Here is a 25,450-nt window from a genome sequence, read left to right on the forward strand (position 1 = left end):
AGAGGTCAACAGGGGCCAGGGCAGGAGGTAAGGGCCGGATCCTGAGTGTCTCCTGAACTCACCAGCTTGCTACGTACTCACCGGAGAGGAGACTGAGAGGTCAGCAGGGGCCAGGGCAGGAGGTGAGGGCGGGATCCTGAGTGTCTCCTGAACTCACCAGCTTGCTGCGTACTCACCGGAGAGGAGACTGAGAGGTCAGCAGGGGCCAGGACAGGAGGTGAGGGCCTGGATCCTGAGTGTCTCCTGAACTCTCCAGCCTGCTGCGTACTCACCGGAGAGGAGACTGAGAGGTCAGCAGGGGCCAGGACAAGAGGTGAGGGCCTGGATCCTGAGTGTCTCCTGAACTTCCCAGCCTGCTGTGTCATCACCGGAGAGGAGACTGAGAGGTCAGCAGGGGCCAGGGCAGGAGGTAAGGGCCGGATCCTGAGTGTCTCCTGAACTCACCAGCTTGCTGCGTACTCACCGGAGAGGAGACTGAGAGGTCAGCAGGGGCCAGGGCAGGAGGTGAGGGCCGGATCCTGAGTGTCTCCTGAACTCCCCAGCCTGCTGTGTCCTCACCGGACAGGAGACTGAGAGGTCAGCAGGGGCCAGGGCAGGAGGTGAAGGCCGGATCCTGAGTGTCTCCTGAACTCCCCAGCCTGCTGTGTCCTCACCGGAGAGGAGACTGAGAGGTCACCAGGGGCCAGGGCAGGAGGTGAGGGCCGGACCCTGAGTGTCTCCTGAACTCACCAGCTTGCTGCGTACTCACCGGAGAGGAGACTGAGAGGTCAGCAGGGGCCAGGACAGGAGGTGAGGGTCTGGATCCTGAGTGTCTCCTGAACTCACCAGCCTGCTGCGTACTCACCAGAGAGGAGACTGAGAGGTCAGCAGGGGCCAGGACAGGAGGTGAGGGCAGGATCCTGAGTGTCTCCTGAACTTCCCAGCCTGCTGCGTCCTCACCAGACAGGAGACTGAGAGGTCAGCAGGGGCCAGGACAGGAGGTAAGGGCATGGATCCTGAGTGTCTCCTGAACTCACCAGCCTGCTGCGTACTCACCGGAGAGGAGACTGAGAGGTCATCAGGGGCCAGGACAGGAGGTGAGGGCCGGATCCTGAGTGTCTCCTGAACTTCCCAGCCTGCTGTGTCATCACCGGACAGGAGACTGAGAGGTCAGCAGGGGCCAGGGCAGGAGGTGAGGGCATGGATCCTGAGTGTCTCCTGAACTTCCCAGCCTGCTGCGTCCTCACCAGACAGGAGACTGAGAGGTCACCAGGGGCCAGGACAGGAGGTGAGGGCCTGGATCCTGAGTGTCTCCTGAACTCACCAGCCTGCTGCGTACTCACCGGAGAGGAGACTGAGAGGTCATCAGGGGCCAGGACAGGAGGTGAGGGCCGGATCCTGAGTGTCTCCTGAACTTCCCAGCCTGCTGTGTCATCACCGGACAGGAGACTGAGAGGTCAGCAGGGGCCAGGGCAGGAGGTGAGGGCGTGGATCCTGAGTGTCTCCTGAACTTCCCAGCCTGCTGCGTCCTCACCGGACAGGAGACTGAGAGGTCAGCAGGGGCCAGGACAGGAGATGAGGGCCGGATCCTGAGTGTCTCCTGAACTTCCCAGCCTGCTGCGTCCTCACGAGACAGGAAACTGAGAGGTCAGCAGGGGCCAGGGCAGGAGGTGAGGGCCGGATCCTGAGTGTCTCCTGAACTTCCCAGCCTGCTGCGTCCTCACCAGACAGGAGACTGAGAGGTCAGCAGGGTCCAGGACAGGAGATGAGGGCCGGATCCTGAGTGTCTCCTGAACTTCCCAGCCTGCTGCATCCTCACCAGACAGGAGACTGAGAGGTCAGCAGGGGCCAGGACAGGAGGTGAGGGCCGGATCCTGAGTGTCTCCTGAACTCCCCAGGCTGCTGCGTCCTCACCGGAGAGGAGACTGAGAGGTCAGCAGGGGCCAGGGCAGTAGGTGAGGGCCGGATCCTGAGTGTCTCCTGAACTCCCCAGCCTGCTGCGTCCTCACCAGACAGGAGACTGAGAGGTCAGCAGGGGCCAGGACAGGAGGTGAGGGCCGGATCCTGAGTGTCTCGTGAACTCACCAGCCTGCTGTGTCCTCACCGGAGAGGAGAATGAGAGGTCAGCAGGGACCAGGACAGGAGGTGAGGGCCGGATCCTGAGTGTCTCCTGAACTCCCCAGCCTGCTGCGTCCTCACCAGACAGAAGACTGAGAGGTCAGCAGGGGCCAGGACAGGAGGTGAGGGCCGGATCCTGAGTGTCTCCTGAACTCACCAGCCTGCTGTGTCCTCACCGGAGAGGAGACTGAGAGGTCATCATGGGCCAGGACAGGAGGTGAGGGCCGGATCCTGAGTGTCTCCTGAACTCCCCAGCCTGCTGAGTCCTCACCAGACAGGAGACTGAGAGGTCAGCAGGGGCCAGGGCAGGAGGTGAGGGCCGGATCCTGAGTGTCTCCTGAACTACCCAGGCTGCTGCGTCCTCACCGGAGAGGAGACTGAGAGGTCAGCAGGGGCCAGGACAGGAGGTGAGGGCCGGATCCTGAGTGCCTCCTGAACTTCCCAGCCTGCTCGTCCTCACCAGACAGGAGACTGAGAGGTCAGCAGGGGCCAGGGCAGGAGGTGAGGGCCGGATCCTGAGTGTCTCCTGAACTTCCCAGCCTGCTGCGTCCTCACCGGAGAGGAGACTGAGAGGTCAGCAGGGACCAGGACAGGAGGTGAGGGCCGTATCCTGAGTGTCTCCTGAACTCCCTAGCCTGCTGCGTCCTCACCAGACAGGAGACTGAGAGGTCAGCAGGGGCCAGGACAGGAGGTGAGGGCCGGATCCTGAGTGTCTCCTGAACTCCCCAGCCTGCTGCGTCCTCACCAGACAGGAGACTGAGAGGTCACCAGGGGCCAGGACAGGAGGTGAGGGCCTGGATCCTGAGTGTCTCCTGAACTTCCCAGCCTGCTGCGTCCTCACCAGAGAGGAGATTGAGAGGTCAGCAGGGGCCAGGACAGGAGGTGAGGGCCGGATCCTGAGTGTCTCCTGAACTCACCAGCCTGCTGTGTCCTCACCGGACAGGAGACTGAGAGGTCAGCAGGGGCCAGGGCAGGAGGTGAGGGCCGGATCCTGAGTGTCTCCTGAACTGACCACCCTGCTGCGTCCTCACCGGACAGGAGACTGAGAGGTCAGCAGGGGCCAGGACAGGAGGTGAGGGCAGGATCCTGAGTGTCTCCTGAACTCACCAGCCTGCTGCGTCCTCACCGGACAGGAGACTGAGAGGTCAGCAGGGGCCAGGACAGGAGGTGAGGGCCGGATCCTGAGTGTCTCCTGAATTCACCAGCCTGCTGCATCCTCACCAGACAGGAGACTGAGAGGTCAGCAGGGGCCAGGACAGGAGGTGAGGGCCTGGATCCTGAGTGTCTCCTGAACTTCCCAGCCTGCTGCGTCCTCACGGGAGAGGAGATTGAGAGGTCAGCAGGGGCCAGGGCAGGAGGTGAGGGCCGGATCCTGAGTGTCTCCTGAACTCACCACCATGCTGCGTCCTCACCGGACAGGAGACTGAGAGGTCAGCAGGGGCCAGGGCAGGAGGTGAGGGCCGGATCCTGAGTGTCTCCTGAACTTCCCAGCCTGCTGTGTCCTCACCGGACAGGAGACTGAGAGGTCAGCAGGGGCCAGGGCAGGAGGTGAAGGCCGGATCCTGAGTGTCTCCTGAACTCCCCAGCCTGCTGTGTCCTCACCGGAGAGGAGACTGAGAGGTCACCAGGGGCCAGGGCAGGAGGTGAGGGCCGGACCCTGAGTGTCTCCTGAACTCACCAGCTTGCTGCGTACTCACCGGAGAGGAGACTGAGAGGTCAGCAGGGGCCAAGACAGGAGGTGAGGGCCTGGATCCTGAGTGTCTCCTGAACTCACCAGCCTGCTGCGTACTCACCAGAGAGGAGACTGAGAGGTCAGCAGGGGCCAGGACAGGAGGTGAGGGCCGGATCCTGAGTGTCTCCTGAACTTCCCAGCCTGCTGCGTCCTCACCAGACAGGAGACTGAGAGGTCAGCAGGGGCCAGGACAGGAGGTGAGGGCCTGGATCCTGAGTGTCTCCTGAACTCACCAGCCTGCTGCGTACTCACCGGAGAGGAGACTGAGAGGTCATCAGGGGCCAGGACAGGAGGTGAGGGCCGGATCCTGAGTGTCTCCTGAACTTCCCAGCCTGCTGTGTCATCACCAGACAGGAGACTGAGAGGTCAGCAGGGGCCAGGACAGGAGGTGAGGGCCGGATCCTGAGTGTCTCCTGAACTTCCCAGCCTGCTGCGTCCTCACTGGACAGGAGACTGAGAGGTCAGCAGGGGCCAGGGCAGGAGGTGAGGGCCTGGATCCTGAGTGTCTCCTGAACTTCCCAGCCTGCTGCGTCCTCACCAGACAGGAGACTGAGAGGTCAGCAGGGGCCAGGACAGGAGGTGAGGGCCGGATCCTGAGTGTCTCCTGAATTCACCAGCCTGCTGCGTCCTCACCAGACAGGAGACTGAGAGGTCAGCAGGGGCCAGGGCAGGAGGTGAGGGCCGGATCCTGAGTGTCTCCTGAACTTCCCAGCCTGCTGCGTCCTCACCGGAGAGGAGATTGAGAGGTCAGCAGGGGCCAGGGCAGGAGGTGAGGGCCGGATCCTGAGTGTCTCCTGAACTTCCCAGCCTGCTGCGTCCTCACCAGACAGGAGACTGAGAGGTCAGCAGGGGCCAGGACAGGAGGTGAGGGCCGGATCCTGAGTGTCTCCTGAATTCACCAGCCTGCTGCGTCCTCACCAGACAGGAGATTGAGAGGTCAGCAGGGGCCAGGGCAGGAGGTGAGGGCCGGATCCTGAGTGTCTCCTGAACTCCCCAGCCTGCTGCGTCCTCGCCTGAAAGTATCGAGGAGAAACAGACCTAGTCGCCCGAACGTATCGAGGAGAAACAGACCTAGTTGCCCGAACGTATCGAGGAGAAACAGACCTAGTCGCCCGAACGTATCGAAAACCAACTGCTACAAATAGCCTATTGAAATGAGAAAGTCACCACCCAGGTCTGCTAAAAAAAAGGCATAACAAAAGGGATAAAAAGCTTGTTTAGCACCGCGTTGCGATGCTGTGTATAGGCTGAAGCTTTCTTCCTCAAACGGGAACTTCTTTCCTGTGGGACACAGCGTTTTTTCTTTATCTCTAATTTTCTCCTTACTCAAGTAGTCAGAGTATACTGATGAAAGTCCTTGGGGCCGAAACGTCTACATTGTAATACTCAATTCCCTTTTTGACTACTATTAAAGTTATAAAATAATACTTGTGAGTGCCAGGTTTCCATATTTTATGTTAGATACAAGGGAGACACTCCGATAGCGAGACGTGAGAGATTACCATCAAAACAACTCAGAGCCATCATATTCTGTGTCTTGGAAGTTGTCAGACAAAACACTCGGAAAGGTGATCGCAACGAACTATTGTTGAAAAAAGAATGTCTATTGATTTTTCGATTAAAATCTTTTACCCTTAATGGACTCAATGAAGAATTGAATTGTTGCAGCTTCATTTGAATGTTGTAGTGACCCCCCCATCATCATGCATACTCACAGACACTAAAGACTTTTGCTGCTGGGGTCTTAAGATCAGCTCACCACCAGACAGTCCAAGTGCAAATACTGTAAGGTGTGTGGGTGCATCAGGTTACCGCTCTGTCAGTGACCATAGAGTGCAAGGATGGCCAGTGGCATCAGGGGTAGAACCTGGGAGATGGCAAATGCTACAGACGGTGGGGAGGAGGTGGAAGACTATGTCGCTGAAGGTGAGGGGGGAGTCCAGCCCAGGCTCCCTAAGGAGCCAGTTGCCTCTGGTCCTTCCCTTAGTGAGCCACTCACCACCTGCCCATCCCCCTAGCCAGGCAGGCTCGGATGACCTCCTGCTGCTGCTCTGAGGGTCTCGTAGGTGGCCTTGAGACTGGCCAGGACAGCTTGCATAACGTCCCGAGGCAGCAGCAGAATGTCAACGGGAGCGAGAGCACCAGCAAAAAAATGCTTCAGCTCCAACTCCAGCCGCAGACCCCAGCCAGTTGCGAGTCCCCTGAGATTCGAGTCCCGAAGCTACGGGCGGAGGACTTCCCCCTGCTGGACAAAGGAGGGGACTTAGACATTTTCTTGATGGCAGTTTTTTTCAAAAGCCATCAGTACCATCTGCTTGAGGACCAGTGGGTCCGGTTCTTAACCCCTCGCCCCAAGGGGAAGGCCATGGAAATCTTTGGGTACCTGCCCAGTGAGACCACCCTGAGCTATGAGGACATCAAGCAGTCTCTGGTTCGGCAGTATAACTTGACCCTTGAGACGTACAGGAAGACGCTCCGGAGTATATAACGGGGTCCTGCATACAGCTGAGCTGATCACATGCGGGCCCTACTGAGGGCAATTGATCAATGGACCATGGGACTAGAGCTCACCACCGTCTAGCAGCTGAAGGAGCTAATCGTGACTGACCATTTTTTGTGGAACTGCCTGGAGGACCTCCATTGGTTCCTCCGTGACCGGAAACCAAAGGTGGCCTCTGCAACAGCGACACTTGCTGACGAGTACTCCAACAACAGGACTCCGTAGGCCAAGAAACTTGCCGGCTAGAGAGTGAGTAAGACTAACGTGGTGCCTGCTGTCCCTGCCCCGAAGCCCAATGGGGCACCTACCCATGCTTTCCTCTCCATGCCGGCAGTGGAACACTGACTGTGTCATCTATTGCAGGCAGCCATGACACTCCAAGGTCATGTTTCCCAAGTGCAAGAAGGGCCTGTCCCCATCCCAGAAACCGTCCACTGTTTTGTGTTTGAGTGGGGGTTTTGGGAGGTCCCTTGACAACCTTCAGACCGTCACCATAGGCCAGGCCAGGGCCATGGGACTGTGAGACACCGGCGCTGAGATGACTCTTGTGCGGCCTGAGCTGGTGTCGCCACAGGATTTGGTACCTGGAAAAACTCTCGCCGTCTCTGAGATTGGAGGCGTCGAGCCGGCGCTGCCTATCGCCAAGGTATATTTGGACTGGGGCATCGGGAGGAGAGTGCGGGAGATGCGGTAACCCTGAATATTCCCGCAAGTGTTATGCTTGGGAGAGACTTGGGGCAGCTAGTGTCCCACTATGTGGCCACTGAACCCCCAAGGCCTGACCCTCAAGACAACATCCTGTCAACCCCTGTTGAGGTCAATGTACTTAACATGCCTACTGATGGGGATGTGGAAGTGGGTGATGTACTGTGTCCCTCTCCCCTCAGGGGGGAGGGAATCAATCAAGTCGGCTGTGATAAGGCCTTAGTGTGTGGCTAGCTGGCAGGCTGGAACAGTTTGTCCTGTGAGGGTGTCACAGAGGTGACCGACGAGGCAAACAGCTGTGGAGGGGGAGAATGCCATGGAGGGTAGGGCTCCCAGGTAAGGCCACATTGCAGGGTTCATCCACAACTGGGATGTCAAAGAGCCAAGTTAGTCTGTCTGGTCCAGGGACTTGGTCAGAAGCCGAGGAGAAGCGGGGGCGCTACCCGCGGTCGCAGTGGCCGTGGCAGCTGACATGCGCAATGGTGGCGCCGGGGCCTCAGGGGCCCAGCGTCTTTTTCCCTTTTGACCAGTTGGCTGCCGGGTCAGACGGAGGCCAGAAGAAAGGTCCTGGGGAACTGACAGAAGACGTGGCAGTCTAGTCTATTTTGGCCACGTCCAGTCAGGGGTTTCAGGCGGCATTGGAGACTGACGACAGCTTGAAAGCTCTTAAGGAGCAGGCGGCACAGCCTCTCTTGGACTCAGACCTTGAGTGAGTGGTCTGGAACCAAAGACTGCTGTACTGGATAACGATCCACCGAGGTTCACCGAAGGTGTGGCCCAGGGACTGACAGTGGTACCCTATCCATTCAGGGCGGAGTTGTTGCAGATGGCGCATGAGATTCTGTTGGCCAGACATCTAGGGATCAATAAGACCAAGGCCAGCTAATCCAGCATTTCTACTGACCAAGCATGGGGGCCGAGACGACTGCCTACTGCCGTTTGGGCGACACCTGTGTCAGAGGGTGGGTGCCACAAAGCCCCTCCGGTAACTCTGCTCATTATTGAAGAGCCTTTCAAGAGTATGGCTGTGGATTGGGTTGGCCTGATGGCCAGTCGCAGCAGCTCCAGGAAATGCTTCATACTGACGGTAGTAGACTATGCCACCCGGTACCCGGAAGCGGTAGCCTTGCCGTTCATTCAGGCCGACAAGATGGCCACCGCCTTACTGGAGATTTTCTCCCGAGTGGCTTTTCCCCAGGAAATGCTCACCGACTGGGGGACCCAGTGCATGTCGCCCCTTATGGAGTCCCTCTGTAAGCATATACGGGTGCATCGTATGGTGACAAGCCTGTACCACCCACAGACCAACGGCCTGTGCGAACGGTTCAATGGCACCCTGAAGCAGTCGCTTAAGATGTCAGTTGACTCCCATTAGCACGACTGGGAGTGGTACGTCCCACACCTGCTATTTGCCTGCTGGGAGGTTCCGCAGACCTCAACGGGGTTCTCCCCCTTTGAGCTCCTGTACAGCTGACGTGCGCAGGGGCCCCTGGCTCTGGCGAAAGAGGTCTGGGAAAGGGACTTAGCCACCCCTGGAGTGTCGGTCATCGAATATGTCGTGCGTTTCCATGACAAAATGCAGGCCTTGGCACAGCTGGTGCATGATAATATTACGCGAGCCCAGGCCAACCAGAAGTGATGGTGCGACCAGAATGCTTGGGAGAAGACCTACCCAGTGGGTCAAAATTGTGGGTACTGGTCCCTGTACCCCAGGACAAGCTTCAGTAGGCCTGGGACGGCCTGTACCTCATGCACCAGCAGCTCAACGCTGTAACTTACGTGGTCATCCTGGACCACGCCCGGAGAAGATGGAAGGCCTTCTACATAAAAATGATGAAGGCACATAATGAGCGGGAGGTCTGCGCCCTCCTCGTATGCAACCTGCCAGAGGAGGGAGAGGCAGAGACCCTCCCGGACATGCTTGCCCAGGCTAAGGCTGGTGGGACCATCGAAGACGTGGAGGTTTGCAACCAGCTGTTGTCAGACCGACAGTCCCAGCTGTGGGCAACCCATACACCCCTTCCGGGATTTGTTCAACAAGCCTGGAAGGACAGAGTCGGCCGTCCATCACGTGGACACCGGGGATCACCCCCCAATCCGGCGTTCAGCATATCGGATCTCCCTGGAGGTACAGCAGCAAATGCACCAGAAGATTGATGAGATGCTGAAGCTTGGGGGTCATCCAACCATCCAGCAGCGCTTGGGCCTGGCCTGTGTTCCCCGTCCCAAAGAAGACCGGACAACCCGGTTCTACGTGGACTACAGGGACCTCAACACTGTCACGGTCACCGATGCATACCCAATGCCGCGCATCGATGACCTGCTCGATCAGTTGGCCACCTGAAGCGAGGGTTAAACCCTGTCCCGTGCATTTTCCTGTGATGGATAAGGACAGGAACTTGGACATATTTCTGCGGGGGTTTGAAAAAGCCTGTAGACAGTATCAGCTGCCTGAGGACAAGCGGGCCCAATATTTAACCTAAGGGCTTCAAGGAAAAAGCTCTGGAGGTGTTTGCTTCTCTCCCTCGAGAGTAAGATGGAGACTACGAGGCAATTAAGCAGGCCCTGATAAAGTACCTGCTGACTCCAGAGGTATACCGCAAAAAGTTCAGAGCCCTCCATGGACCACATGACAGCTATAGTGATGTGGTGAAGGGGCGCAGAACCAAGTTGAGCAGCGGGTTCAAGGACTGTTAGACACCGCCTTCGAGCACTTAAAGGATATGATGGTGAAGGACCAGTTTCTTCATCTTTTCGCCATGGAAGTGCGACAGTTTGTGCTGGACCGGGAGCCAAAGGAGGCAGCCAAGGCCACACAGATACCTATGAGACAAACCATACACCTCAGGTGCGGAGGTCAGCCTTCGCCAGCAGGAAAGTGGGTAAGCCGACAACCACCCCAATGATCTATCTTCCAGCACCTGGCCTGCATTTGCCTCCCAGAGGTGCTATACCTGTGACCGAAAGGGTCACATCAGCCTTGTTTGCCTGGAGAGGCAGAAGATGGACCCCACACTTGAGGCTCCAGGACCTACTGCAGCCATTCTTTTTGTGGGTGGGGCAGTTGAGAGGCCCCCTGACAATTTGCAACTGGTTACTAGTGCGCTTAGGACACCGACACAGAACGTACCCTCATCCGCCCTGAGTAGTGTTACCGTAGGAACTCATTCCTGGGACGACCCTGACTGTCACCAGGTTTGGGGGTGTTCGTCATGCCATATCGATGGCCCGAGCTTTCCTGAACTGGGGTATGGGATGTGGGGGTTTCGGAGAATCTCCCCACAAATGTGCTATTGGGAACTGATCTGGGACGGTTGGTTGCCCCATACATTCCTGACAACCCTCCCAGATCTGATATGTCATAGGATGTCACTGTCAATAGTGTCAATGTGATGCATAAAAATGTGTGTTGTGGTAAAGGAGAACTCAGCCACATCACGCTGTGGGGTACTGTTGCTGAGGATCCCCCCAAAAGGAGCCACCATAAGTGCTAACTGCAATGGGAGCAGGCACAGGGATTATGAAGCAGGTGGTCCCGTGCAGCTGACCAGTGTCATGATGGACGGTGACATGGCCGGTGGTAGCTGCCCCATAATTAGCATTGCTCCTGAGGTAATGGGAAAGGATGGGGAAAAGTACGGGGATCATAAGGAAGGTGGTCCCGTGCAGCTGACCAGAGTAACGACGGAACGTGACATGGCCAGTGGTAGCTGCCCCATAATAAGCATTGCTCCTAAGGTAACACAGAGGGCAGGGAAGGTCTTCTCTCCAGCTAGACTGGGGGGTGGGAAGGTAAGTCTTACAACCGGACAGGGTGAGGGAAATGTGTGTCTCACCGTCTGTCAGGAGGATGGGAAAGAGGTACCCATAACCTGTCAGAGGGGTGGGAAAACTGTACCCAGAGTCGGTCAGGTTGATCAGAAAGCAGGGGTCCTAGTCGGTCAGAGTGGTGGGAAAGTGTATCCCACAGCCTGTCCGGATGGTAGGGAAGTAATATTCACAGTTGGTTAGGGTGGTGGTCAGGTGTGTCCTACAGCCTGTCCAGATGGTAGGGAAGTAATATTCACAGTTGGTTAGGGTGGTGGGCAGGTGTGTCCTACAGCCTGTCCAGATGAAAGGGAAGTAATATTCACAGTTGGTTAGGGTGGTGGGCAGGTGTGTCCTACAGCTTGTCCAGATGGTAGGGAAGTAATATTCATAGTTGGTTAGGGTGGTGGGCAGGTGTGTCCTACAGCCTGCCAGACAAGAGGTCACCCGCGGCCCGAGAGCTCAGAACGCATGTAGCGCCCTGCTTTCTGGACCTTCATCATACAGAGGCAGACGCGCCCTCGCTTCCTATACACAGAGGCAGACGCGCCCCCGCTTCCTATACACAGAGGCAGATGCGCCCCCGCTTCCTATACACAGAGGCAGACGCGCCCCCGCTTCCTATACACAGCGGCAGACGCGCCCCCGCTTCCTATAGAGACAGACGCGCCCCCGCTTCCTATACACAGAGGCAGACGCGCACCCGCTTCCAATAGAGACAGACGCGCTCCCCGCTTCCTATACACAGAGACAGACGCGCCCCCGCTTCCTAGAGACAGACGCGTCCTCGCTTCCTATTACACAGACAGACGCGCCCCCGCTTCCTATTACACAGAGACAGACGTGCCCCCGCTTCCTATACAGACAGACGCGCCCCCGCTTCCTATACAGAGACAGACACGCCCCCGCTTCCTATTACAGAGACAGACGCTCCCCCGCTTCCTATAGAGACAGATGCGCCCCCGTTTCCTATACACAGAGACAGACGCGCCCCCGCTTCCTGTACAGAGACAGACGCGCCCCCGCTTCCTATTACAAAGAGACAGACGCGCCCCCGCTTCCTATAGAGACAGACGCGCCCCCGCTTCCTATACACAGAGACAGACGCGCCCCCGCTTCCTATTACACAGAGACAGACGTGCCCCCGCTTCCTATACAGACGCGCCCTGGCTTCCTATACACAGAGGCAGACGCGCACCCGCTTCCTATACAGAGACAGACGCGCCCCAGCATCCTATACACAGCGGCAGACGTGCCCCCGCTTCCTATAGACAGAGGCAGACGCGCTCCCGCTTCCTATACACAGAGGCAGACGCGCCCCCGCTTTCTATAACACAGAGACAGACGCACCTTCGCTTCCTATTACACAGAGACAGACGTGCCCCCGCTTCCTATACAGACAGACGCGCCCCCGCTTCCTATACACAGAGGCAGACGCGCCCCCCCGCTTCCTATTGCACAGAGACAGACGTGCCCCCGCTTCCTATTACACAGAGACAGACGCGCCCCCGCTTCCTATACAGACAGACGCGCCCCCGCTTCCTATACACAGAGGCAGATGTGCCCCACTTCCTATACAGACAGACGCGCCCCCGCTTCCTATACACAGAGTCAGACGCGCCCCGGCTTCCTATACAGACAGACGCGCCCCCGCTTCCTATACAGACAGACGCGCCCCCGCTTCCTATACACAGAGGCAGACGTGCCCCGTTTCCTATACACAGAAGCAGACGTGCCCCGCTTCCTATACACAGAGGCAGACGCGCCCCCGCTTCCTATACACAGCGGCAGACGCGCCCCCGCTTCCTATACACAGCGGCAGACGCGCCCCCACTTCCTATACACATAGGCAGACACGCCCCTGCTTCCTATACACAGAGACAGACGCGCCCCCGCTTCCTATACAGAGACAGATGCGCCCCCGCTTCCTATAGAGACAGACGCGCCCCCGCTTCCTATACAGAGACAGACGCGCCCCCGCTTTCTATACAGAGACAGACGCGCCCCCGCTTCCTATACAGAGACAGACGCGCCCCCGCTTCCTATACACAGAGGCAGACGCGCCCCCGCTTCCTATACACAGAGACAGACGCTCCCCCGCTTCCTATAGAGTCAGACGAGCCCCCGCTTCCTATAGAGACAGACGTGCCCCCGCTTCCTATACACAGAGACAGACGCGCCCCCGCTTCCTATAGAGACAGACGCGCCCCCGCTTCCTATACACAGAGACAGACGCTCCCCCGCTTCCTATAGAGACAGACGCGCCCCCGCTTCCTATACACAAAGACAGACGCGCCCCCCGCTTCCTATAGAGACAGACGCGCCCCCGCTTCCTATACACAGAGACAGACGCGCCCCCGTTTCCTATACAGAGACAGACGCGCCTCCGCTTCCTATACAGAGGCAGATGTGCCCCGCTTCCTATTACACAGAGGCAGACGCGCCCCCGCTTCCTATACACAGAGACAGACGTGCCCCCGCTTCCTACACAAACAGACGCGCCCCCGCTTCCTATACACAGAGGCAGACGTGCCCCGCTTCCTATTACTCAGAGACAGACGTGCCCCGCTTCCTATACAGACAGACGCGCCCCCGCTTCCTATACACAGAGGCAGACGTGCCCCGCTTCCTATACAGACAGACGCGCCCCCGCTTCCTATACACAGAGACAGATGCGCCCCCGCTTCCTATACAGACAGATGCGCCCCCGGTTCCTATACACAGAGGCAGACGCGCCCCCGCTTCCTATACACAGCGGCAGACGCGCCCCCGCTTCCTATACACAGCGGCAGACGCACCCCCACTTCCTATACACATAGGCAGACGCACCCCCGCTTCCTATACACAGAGACAGACGCGCCCCCGCTTCCTATACAGAGACAGACGCGCCCCGCTTCCGATAGAGACAGACGCGCCCCTGCTTCCTATACAGAGACAGACGCGCCCCCGCTTTCTATACAGACAGACGCGCCCCCGCTTCCTATACAGAGGCAGACGTGCCCCGCTTCCTATTACACAGAGACAGACGTGCCCCGCTTCCTATACAGACAGACGTGCCGCCGCTTCCTATACAGACAGGCGCGCCCCCCCTTTCCTATACAGAGGCAGAAGTGCCCCGCTTCCTATTACACAGAGACAGACATGCCCCCGCTTCCTATACAGACAGATGCGCCCCCGCTTCCTATACACAGAGGCAGACGCGCCCCCGCTTCCTATACAGACTCGCCCCCGCTTCCTATACAGACAGACGCGCCCCCGCTTCCTATACAGAGACAGACGTGCCCCGCTTCCTATTACACAGAGACAGACGTGCCCCGCTTCCTATACAGACAGACGTGCCCCCGCTTCCTATACAAACAGACACGCCCCCGCTTCCTATACACAGAGGCAGACGCGCCCCCGCTTCCTATACACAGCGGCAGATGCGCCCCCGCTTCCTATAGAGACAGACGCGCCCCCGCTTCCTATACACAGAGGCAGACGTGTCCCGCTTCCTATACACAGAGGCAGACGCGCCCCGGCTTCCTATACACAGCGGCAGACGCGCCCCCGCTTCCTATAGAGACAGACGCGCCCCCGCTTCCTATGCACAGAGGCATACGCGCCCCCGCTTCCTATACAGGGCGGCAGACGCGCCCCCGCTTCCTATACACAGCGGCAGACGCGCCCCCGCTTCCTATACACAGCGGCAGACGCGCCCCCGCTTCCTATACACAGCGGCAGATGCGCCCCCGCTTCCTATAGAGACAGACGCGCCCCCGCTTCCTATACACAGAGGCAGACGCGCCCCCGCTTCCTATGCAGACAGACGCGCCCCCGCTTCCTATACACAGAGGCAGATGCGCCCTCGCTTCCTATACACAGAGGCAGATGCGCCCCCACTTCCTATACACAGAGACAGACGCGCCCCCGCTTCCGATACACAGAGACAGACGCGCCCCCGCTTCCAATACACAGAGACAGACGCGCCCCACTTCCTATACACAGAGGCAGACGCGCCCCCGCTTCCTATACACAGAGACAGACGCGCCCCCGCTTCCTATACACAGAGACAGACGAGCCCCCCCTTCCTATACACAGAGGCAGACGCGCCCCAGCTTCCTATACACAGAGGCAGACGCGCCCCCGCTTCCTATACACAGAGACAGACTCGCCCCCGCTTCCTATACAGAGACAGACGCGCCCCCGCTTCCTATACACAGAGACAGACGCGCCCCCGCTTCCTATACACAGAGGAAGACGAGCCCCCGCTTCCTATACACAGAGACAGACGCGCCCCCGCTTCCTATAGAGACAGACGCGCCCCCGCTTCCTATACAGACAGACGCGCCCCCGCTTCCTATACACAGAGGCAGACGCGCCCCCGCTTCCTATACAGAGGCAGACGTGCCCCGCTTCCTATTACACAGAGGCAGACGCGCCCCCGCTTCCTATTACACAGAGACAGACGCTCCCCCGCTTCCTATACAGACAGATGCGCCCCCGCTTCCTATACACAGAGACAGACGTGCCCCCGCTTCCTATACAGACAGACGCGCCCCCGCTTCCTATACAGACAGACGCGCCCCCGCTTCCTATACACAGAGACAGACGTGCCCCCGCTTCCTATACAGACAGACGCGCCCCCGCTTCCTATACACAGAGGCAGACGTGCCCCGCTTCCTACGCAGACAGACGCGCCTTCGCTTCCTATACACAGAGGCAGACGCGCCCCCGCTTCCTATACACAGAGACAGACGCGTCCCCGCTTCCTATAGAGACAGACGCGCCCCCGCTTCCTATACAGACAGATGCGCCCCCGCTTCCTATACACAGAGGCAGACGCGCCCCCGCTTCCTATACAGAGGCAGACGTGCCCCGCTTCCTATTACACAGAGGCAGACGTGCCCCCGCTTCCTATACACAGAGACAGATGTGCCCCCGCTTCCTATACAGACAGACGAGCCCCCGCTTCCTATACACAGAGGCAGACGTGCCCGGCTTCCTATTACACAGAGACAGACGTGCCCCTGATTCCTATACAGACAGACGAGCCCCCGCCTCCTATACACAGAGACAGACGCGCACCCGCTTTCTATACACAGAGGCAGACGCGCCCCCGCTTCCTATACACAGAGGCAGACGCGCCCCCGCTTCCTATACAGACAGACGCGCCCCCGCTTCCTATACACAGAGGCAGACGCGCCCCCGCTTCCTATACAGACAGAGGCGCCCCCGCTTCCTATTACACAGAGGCAGACGAGCCCCGCTTCCTATACAGACAGACGCGTACCTGCTTCCTATACAGACAGACGCGCTCCCGCTTCCTATACACAGAGGCAGACGTGCCCCGATTCCTATACAGACAGACGCGCCCCCGCTTCGTATACACAGAGTCAGACGCGCCCCGGCTTCCTATACAGACAGACGCGCCCCCGCTTCCTATACAGACAGACGCGCCCCCGCTTCCTATGCACAGAGGCAGACGTGCCCCGCTTCCTATACACAGAAGCAGACGCGCCCCCGCTTCATACACACAGCGGCAGACGCGCCCCCGCTTCCTATACACAGCGGCAGACGCGCCCCCGCTTCCTATACACAGCGGCAGACGCGCCCCCACTTCCTATACACATAGGCAGACGCGCCCCCGCTTCCTATACACAGAGACAGACGCGCCCCCGCTTCCTATACAGAGACAGACGCGCCCCCGCTTCCTATAGAGACAGACGCGCCCCCACTTCCTATACAGAGACAGACGCGCCCCAGCTTCCTATACAGAGACAGACGCGCCCCCGCTTCCTATACAGAGGCAGACGTGCCCCCGCTTCCTATACACAGAGACAGACTCTCCCCCGCTTCCTATAGAGACAGACGCGCCCCGGCTTCCTATACACAGAGACAGACGCGCCCCCGCTTCCTATAGAGACAGATGCGCCCCCGCTTCCTATGCACAGAGACAGACGCTCCCCCGCTTCCTATAGAGACAGACGTGCCCCCGCTTCCTATACACAGAGACAGATGTGCCCCCGCTTCCTATACAGACAGATGCGCCCCCGGTCCTATACACAGAGGCAGACGCGCCCCCGCTTCCTATACACAGCGGCAGACGCGCCCCTGCTTCCTATACACAGCGGCAGACGCACCCCCACTTCCTATACACATAGGCAGACGCACCCCCGCTTCCTATACACAGAGACAGACGCGCCCCCGATTCCTATACAGAGACAGACGCGCCCCCGCTTCCTATAGAGACAGATGCGCCCCTGCTTCCTATACAGAGACAGACGCGCCCCCGCTTCCTATACAGAGACAGACGCGCCCCCGCTTCCTATACACAGAGACAGACGCGCCCCCGCTTCCTATACACAGAGGCAGACGCGCACCCGCTTCCTATACACAGAGACAGACGCGCCCCCGCTTCCTATAGAGACAGACGCGCCCCAGCTTCCTATACAGAGGCAGACGCGCCCCCGCTTCCTATACAGACAGACGCGCCCCCGCTTCCTATACAGACAGACGCGCCCCCGCTTCCTATACAGAGGCAGACGTGCCCCGCTTCCTATTACACAGAGACAGACGTGCCCCGCTTCCTATACAGACAGACGTGCCCCCGCTTCCTATACAGACAGGCGCGCCCCCGCTTCCTATACAGACAGGCGCGCCCCCGCTTCTTATACAGAGGCAGAAGTGCCCCGCTTCCTATTACACAGAGACAGACGTGCCCCGTCTTCCTATACAGACAGACGCTCCCCCGCTTCCTATACAGAAAGACGCGCCCCCGCTTCCTACAGACAGACGCGTCCCCGCTTCCTATACCGAGACAGACGTGCCCCCGCTTCCTATACAGACAGACGCGCCCCCGCTTCCTGTACACAGAGACAGACGTGCCCCCGCTTCCTATACAGACAGACGCGCCCCCGCTTCCTATACAGACAGATGCGCCCCCGCTTCCTATACAGACAGATGCGCCCCCGCTTCCTATACACAGAGGCAGACACGCCCCCGCTTCCTATACACAGAGGCAGACGCGCCCCCGCTTCCTATACAGAGACAGATGCGCCCCTGCTTCCTATACAGAAAGACGCGCCCAAGCTTCCTATACAGAAAGACGCGCCCCCGCTTCCTATACAGACAGACGCGCCCCCGCTTCCTATACAGAGGCAGACGTGCCCCGCTTCCTATTACACAGAGACAGACGTGCCCCGCTTCCTATACAGACAGACGTGCCCCCGCTTCCTATACAGACAGACGTGCCCCCGCTTCCTATTACACAGAGACAGACGCGCCCCCGCTTCCTATACAGACAGATGCGCCCCCGCTTCCTATACACAGAGACAGACGTGCCCCCGCTTCCTATACAGACAGACGCGCCCCCGCTTCCTATACAGACAGACGCGCCCCCGCTTCCTATACACAGAGACAGACGTGCCCCCGCTTCCTATACAGACAGACGCGCCCCCGCTTCCTATACACAGAGGCAGACGTGCCCCGCTTCCTATGCAGACAGACGCGCCTCCGCTTCCTATACACAGAGGCAGACGCGCCCCCGCTTCCTATACACAGAGACAGACGCGTCCCCGCTTCCTATAGAGACAGACGCGCCTCCGCTTCCTATACAGACAGACGCGCCCCCGCTTCCTATACACAGAGGCAGACGCGCCCCCGCTTCCTATACAGAGGCAGACGTGCCCCGCTTCCTATTACACAGAGGCAGAAGTGCCCCCGCTTCCTATACACAGAGACAGACGTGCCCCCGCTTCCTATACAGACAGACGCGCCCCCGCTTCCTATACAGAGGCAGACGTGCCCAGGTTCCTATTACACAGAGGCAGACGTGCCCCCGCTTCCTATACACAGAGACAGACGTGCCCCCGCTTCCTATACAGACAGACGAGCCCCCGCTTCCTATACACAGAGGCAGACGTGCCCGGCTTCCTATTACACAGAGACAGACGTGCCGCCGCTTCCTATACAGACAGACGCGCCCCCGCTTCCTATACACAAAGACAGACGCACCCCCGCTTTCTATACACAGAGGCAGACGCGCCCCCGCTTCCTATACAGACAGACGCGCCCCCCCTTCCTATACACAGAGGCAGACGCGCCCTCGCTTCCTATACAGACAGACGCGCCACCGCTTCCTATACACAGAGGCAGACACGCCCCCGCTTCCTATACAGATGCGCCCCCGCTTGCTATACACAGAGGCAGACACGCCCCCGCTTCCTATACAGACAGACGCGCCCCCGCTTCCTATACAGACAGAGGCGCCCCCGCTTCCTATTACATAGAGGCAGACGAGCCCCGCTTCCTATACAGACAGACGCGTACGTGCTTCCTATACAGACAGACGCGCTCCCGCTTCCTATACACAGAGGCAGACGTGCCCCGCTTCCTATACAGACAGACGTGCCCCCGCTTCCTATACACAGAGTCAGACGCTCCCCGGCATCCTATACAGACAGACGCGCCCCCGCTTCCTATACACAGAGGCAGACGTGCCCCCGCTTCCTATACACAGCGGCAGACGTGCCCCAACTTCCTATACACATAGGCAGACGCGCCCCCGCTTCCTATACAGAGACAGACACGCCCCCGGTTCCTATACAGAGACAGACGGGCCCCCGCTTCCTATACAGAGACAGACGCGCCCCCGCTTCCTATACACAGAGGCAGACGCGCCCCCGCTTCCTAAACACAGAGACAGACTCTCCCCCGCTTCCTATAGAGACAGACGCGCCCCCGCTTCCTATACACAGAGACAGACGCGCCCCCGCTTCCTAAAGAGACAGACGCGCCCCCGCTTCCTATACACAGAGACAGACGCGCCCCCACTTCCTATACACATAGGCAGACGCGCCCCCGCTTCCTATACACAGAGACAGACGCGCCCCCGCTTCCTATACAGAGACAGACGCGCCCCCGCTTCCTATAGAGACAGACGCGCCCCCACTTCCTATACAGAGACAGACGCGCCCCAGCTTCCTATACAGAGACAGACGCGCCCCCGCTTCCTATACAGAGGCAGACGTGCCCCCGCTTCCTATACACAGAGACAGACTCTCCCCCGCTTCCTATAGAGACAGACGCGCCCCGGCTTCCTATACACAGAGACAGACGCGCCCCCGCTTCCTATAGAGACAGATGCGCCCCCGCTTCCTATGCACAGAGACAGACGCTCCCCCGCTTCCTATAGAGACAGACGTGCCCCCGCTTCCTATACACAGAGACAGATGTGCCCCCGCTTCCTATACAGACAGATGCGCCCCCGGTCCTATACACAGAGGCAGACGCGCCCCCGCTTCCTATACACAGCGGCAGACGCGCCCCTGCTTCCTATACACAGCGGCAGACGCACCCCCACTTCCTATACACATAGGCAGACGCACCCCCGCTTCCTATACACAGAGACAGACGCGCCCCCGATTCCTATACAGAGACAGACGCGCCCCCGCTTCCTATAGAGACAGATGCGCCCCTGCTTCCTATACAGAGACAGACGCGCCCCCGCTTCCTATACAGAGACAGACGCGCCCCCGCTTCCTATACACAGAGACAGACGCGCCCCCGCTTCCTATACACAGAGGCAGACGCGCACCCGCTTCCTATACACAGAGACAGACGCGCCCCCGCTTCCTATAGAGACAGACGCGCCCCAGCTTCCTATACAGAGGCAGACGCGCCCCCGCTTCCTATACAGACAGACGCGCCCCCGCTTCCTATACAGACAGACGCGCCCCCGCTTCCTATACAGAGGCAGACGTGCCCCGCTTCCTATTACACAGAGACAGACGTGCCCCGCTTCCTATACAGACAGACGTGCCCCCGCTTCCTATACAGACAGGCGCGCCCCCGCTTCCTATACAGAGGCAGAAGTGCCCCGCTTCCTATTACACAGAGACAGACGTGCCCCGTCTTCCTATACAGACAGACGCTCCCCCGCTTCCTATACAGAAAGACGCGCCCCCGCTTCCTACAGACAGACGCGCCCCCGCTTCCTATACCGAGAAAGACGTGCCCCCGCTTCCTATACAGACAGACGCGCCCCCGCTTCCTGTACACAGAGACAGACGTGCCCCCGCTTCCTATACAGACAGACGCGCCCCCGCTTCCTATACAGACAGATGCGCCCCCGCTTCCTATACAGACAGATGCGCCCCCGCTTCCTATACACAGAGGCAGACACGCCCCCGCTTCCTATACACAGAGGCAGACGCGCCCCCGCTTCCTATACAGAGACAGATGCGCCCCTGCTTCCTATACAGAAAGACGCGCCCAAGCTTCCTATACAGAAAGACGCGCCCCCGCTTCCTATACAGACAGACGCGCCCCCGCTTCCTATACAGAGGCAGACGTGCCCCGCTTCCTATTACACAGAGACAGACGTGCCCCGCTTCCTATACAGACAGACGTGCCCCCGCTTCCTATACAGACAGACGTGCCCCCGCTTCCTATTACACAGAGACAGACGCGCCCCCGCTTCCTATACAGACAGATGCGCCCCCGCTTCCTATACACAGAGACAGACGTGCCCCCGCTTCCTATACAGACAGACGCGCCCCCGCTTCCTATACAGACAGACGCGCCCCCGCTTCCTATACACAGAGACAGACGTGCCCCCGCTTCCTATACAGACAGACGCGCCCCCGCTTCCTATACACAGAGGCAGACGTGCCCCGCTTCCTATGCAGACAGACGCGCCTCCGCTTCCTATACACAGAGGCAGACGCGCCCCCGCTTCCTATACACAGAGACAGACGCGTCCCCGCTTCCTATAGAGACAGACGCGCCTCCGCTTCCTATACAGACAGACGCGCCCCCGCTTCCTATACACAGAGGCAGACGCGCCCCCGCTTCCTATACAGAGGCAGACGTGCCCCGCTTCCTATTACACAGAGGCAGACGTGCCCCCGCTTCCTATACACAGAGACAGACGTGCCCCCGCTTCCTATACAGACAGACGCGCCCCCGCTTCCTATACAGAGGCAGACGTGCCCAGGTTCCTATTACACAGAGGCAGACGTGCCCCCGCTTCCTATACACAGAGACAGACGTGCCCCCGCTTCCTATACAGACAGACGAGCCCCCGCTTCCTATACACAGAGGCAGACGTGCCCGGCTTCCTATTACACAGAGACAGACGTGCCGCCGCTTCCTATACAGACAGACGCGCCCCCGCTTCCTATACACAAAGACAGACGCACCCCCGCTTTCTATACACAGAGGCAGACGCGCCCCCGCTTCCTATACAGACAGACGCGCCCCCCCTTCCTATACACAGAGGCAGACGCGCCCTCGCTTCCTATACAGACAGACGCGCCACCGCTTCCTATACACACAGGCAGACACGCCCCCGCTTCCTATACAGATGCGCCCCCGCTTGCTATACACAGAGGCAGACACGCCCCCGCTTCCTATACAGACAGACGCGCCCCCGCTTCCTATACAGACAGAGGCGCCCCCGCTTCCTATTACATAGAGGCAGACGAGCCCCGCTTCCTATACAGACAGACGCGTACGTGCTTCCTATACAGACAGACGCGCTCCCGCTTCCTATACACAGAGGCAGACGTGCCCCGCTTCCTATACAGACAGACGTGCCCCCGCTTCCTATACACAGAGTCAGACGCGCCCCGGCATCCTATACAGACAGACGCGCCCCCGCTTCCTATACACAGAGGCAGACGTGCCCCGCTTCCTATACACAGAGGCAGACGCGCCCCCGCTTCCTATACACAGCGGCAGACGAGCCCCCGCTTCCTATACACAGCGGCAGACGTGCCCCAACTTCCTATACACATAGGCAGACGCGCCCCCGCTTCCTATACAGAGACAGACACGCCCCCGGTTCCTATACAGAGACAGACGGGCCCCCGCTTCCTATACAGAGACAGACGCGCCCCCGCTTCCTATACACAGAGGCAGACGCGCCCCCGCTTCCTAAACACAGAGACAGACTCTCCCCCGCTTCCTATAGAGACAGACGCGCCCCCGCTTCCTATACACAGAGACAGACGCGCCCCCGCTTCCTAAAGAGACAGACGCGCCCCCGCTTCCTATACACAGAGACAGACGCGCCCCCGCTTCCTATACACAGAGACAGACGCGCCCCCGCTTCCTATAGAGACAGACGCGCCCCCGTTTCATATACACAGAGGCAGACGCGCCCCCGCTTCCTATAGAGACAGACGCGCCCCCGCTTCCTATACACAGAGACAGACGCGCCCCCGCTTCCTATACAGAGACAGACGCGCCCCCGCTTCCTATACAGAGGCAGATGTGCCCCGCTTCCTATTACACAGAGGCAGACGCGCCCCCGCTTCCTATACACAGAGATAGACGTGCCCCCGCTTCCTATACAGACTGACGCGCCCCCGCTTCCTATACACAGAGGCAGACGTGCCCCACTTCCTATTACACAGAGACAGACGTGCCCCGCTTCCTATACAGACAGACGTGCCCCCGCTTACTATACACAGAGACAGACGTGCCCCCGCTTCCTATACACAGAGGCAGACGTGCCCCGCTTCCTATTACACAGAGACAGACGTGCCCCCGCTTCCTATACACAGAGGCAGACGTGCCCCCGCTTCCTATAGACACAGACGTGCCCCCGCTTCCTATACAGACAGATGCGCCCCCGGTTCCTATACACAGAGGCAGACTCGCCCCCGCTTCCTATACACAGCGGCAGACGCGCCCCCGCTTCCTGTACACAGCGGCAGACGCGCCCCCACTTCCTATACACATAGGCAGATGCACCCCCGCTTCCTATACACAGAGACAGACGCGCCCCCGCTTCCTATACAGATACAGATGCGTCCCCGCTTCCTATACATAGACAGACGCGCCCCCGCTTCCTATACAGAGACAGACGCGCCCCCGCTTCCTATACACAGAGGCAGACGCGCACCCGCTTCCTATACACAGAGACAGACGCGCCCCCGCTTCCTATAGAGACAGACGCGCCCCAGCCTCCTATACAGAGGCAGACGTGCCCCGCTTCCTATTACACAGAGGCAGATGCGCCCCCCCTTCCTATACACAGAGACAGATGTGCCCCCGCTTCCTATACAGACAGACGAGCCTCCGCTTCCTATACACAGAGGCAGACGTGCCCCCGCTTCCTATACACAGAGACAGATGTGCCCCCGCTTCCTATACAGACAGACGCGCCCCCGCTTCCTACACACAGAGGCAGACGTGCCCCGCTTCCTATTACACGGAGACAGACGTGCACCGCTTCCTATACAGACAGACGCGCCACCGCTTCCTATACACAGAGGCAGACGTGCCCCGCTTCCTATACAGACAGACGCACCCCCGCTTCCTATACACAGAGACAGATGCGCCCCAGCTTCCTATACAGACAGATGCACCCCCGGTTCCTATACACAGAGGCAGACGCACCCCCGGTTCCTATACACAGCGGCAGACGCGCCCCCGCTTCCTATACACATAGGCAGACGCACCCCCGCTTCCTATACACAGAGACAGACGCGCCCCCTCTTCCTATACAGAGACAGACGCGCCCCCGCTTCCTATACAGAGACAGACGCGCCCCCGCTTCCTATAGAGACAGACGCGCCCCCGCTTCCTATACAGAGACAGACGCGCCCCCGCTTCCTATACAGAGACAGACGCGTCCCCGCTTCCTATACAGAGACAGACGCGCCCCCGCTTCCTATACACAGAGGCAGACGCGCACCCGCTTCCTATGCACAGAGACAGACGCGCCCCCGCTTCCTATAGAGACAGACGCGCCCCAGCTTCCTATACAGAGGCAGACGTGCCCCGCTTCCTATTACACAGAGGCAGAAGCGCCCCCCCTTCCTATACACAGAGACAGATGTGCCCCCGCTTCCTATACAGACAGACGCTCCCCCGCTTCCTATACACAGAGGCAGACGTGCCCCGCTTCCTATTACACAGAGGCAGAAGCGCCCCCCCTTCCTATACACAGAGACAGATGCGCCCCCGCTTCCTATACAGACAGACGCGCCCCCGCTTCCTATACAGACAGACGCTCCACCGTTTCCTATACAGACAGACGCGCCCCCGCTTCCTATACAGACAGACGTGCCCCTGCTTCCTATACAGACAGACGCGCCCCCGCTTCCTATACAGAGGTAGACGTGCCCCGCTTCCTATTAAACAGAGACAGACGTGCCCCCGCTTCCTATACAGACAGACGCGCCCCCGCTTCCTATACAGACAGACGCGCCCCCGCTTCCTATACACAGAGGCAGAAGTGCCAAGCTTCCTATACACAGAGGCAGACGTGCCCCGCTTCCTATTACACAGAGACAGACGTGCCTCGCTTCCTATACAGACAGACGTGCCCTCGTTTCCTGTGCACAGAGGCAGACGTGCCCCGCTTCCTATTACACAGAGACAGACGTGCCCCGCTTCCTATTACACAGAGACAGACGTGCCCCGCTTCCTATACAGACAGACGTGCCCCAGCTTCCTATACAGACAGACGCGCCCCCGCTTCCTATACACAGAGGCAGACGTGCCTCGCTTCCTATACAGACACACGCGCCCCCGCCTCCTATACAGAGAAAGACGCACCCCCGCTTCCTATAGAGACACACGCGCCCCCGCTTCCAATACACAGAGGCAGACGC

The sequence above is a fragment of the Phyllobates terribilis genome, unplaced genomic scaffold (genome assembly GCF_046119375.1).
Source record: "Phyllobates terribilis strain yellow unplaced genomic scaffold, ASM4611937v1 Scaffold_3__8_contigs__length_932513732, whole genome shotgun sequence".
Classification (NCBI taxonomy): Eukaryota; Metazoa; Chordata; class Amphibia; order Anura; family Dendrobatidae; genus Phyllobates; species Phyllobates terribilis.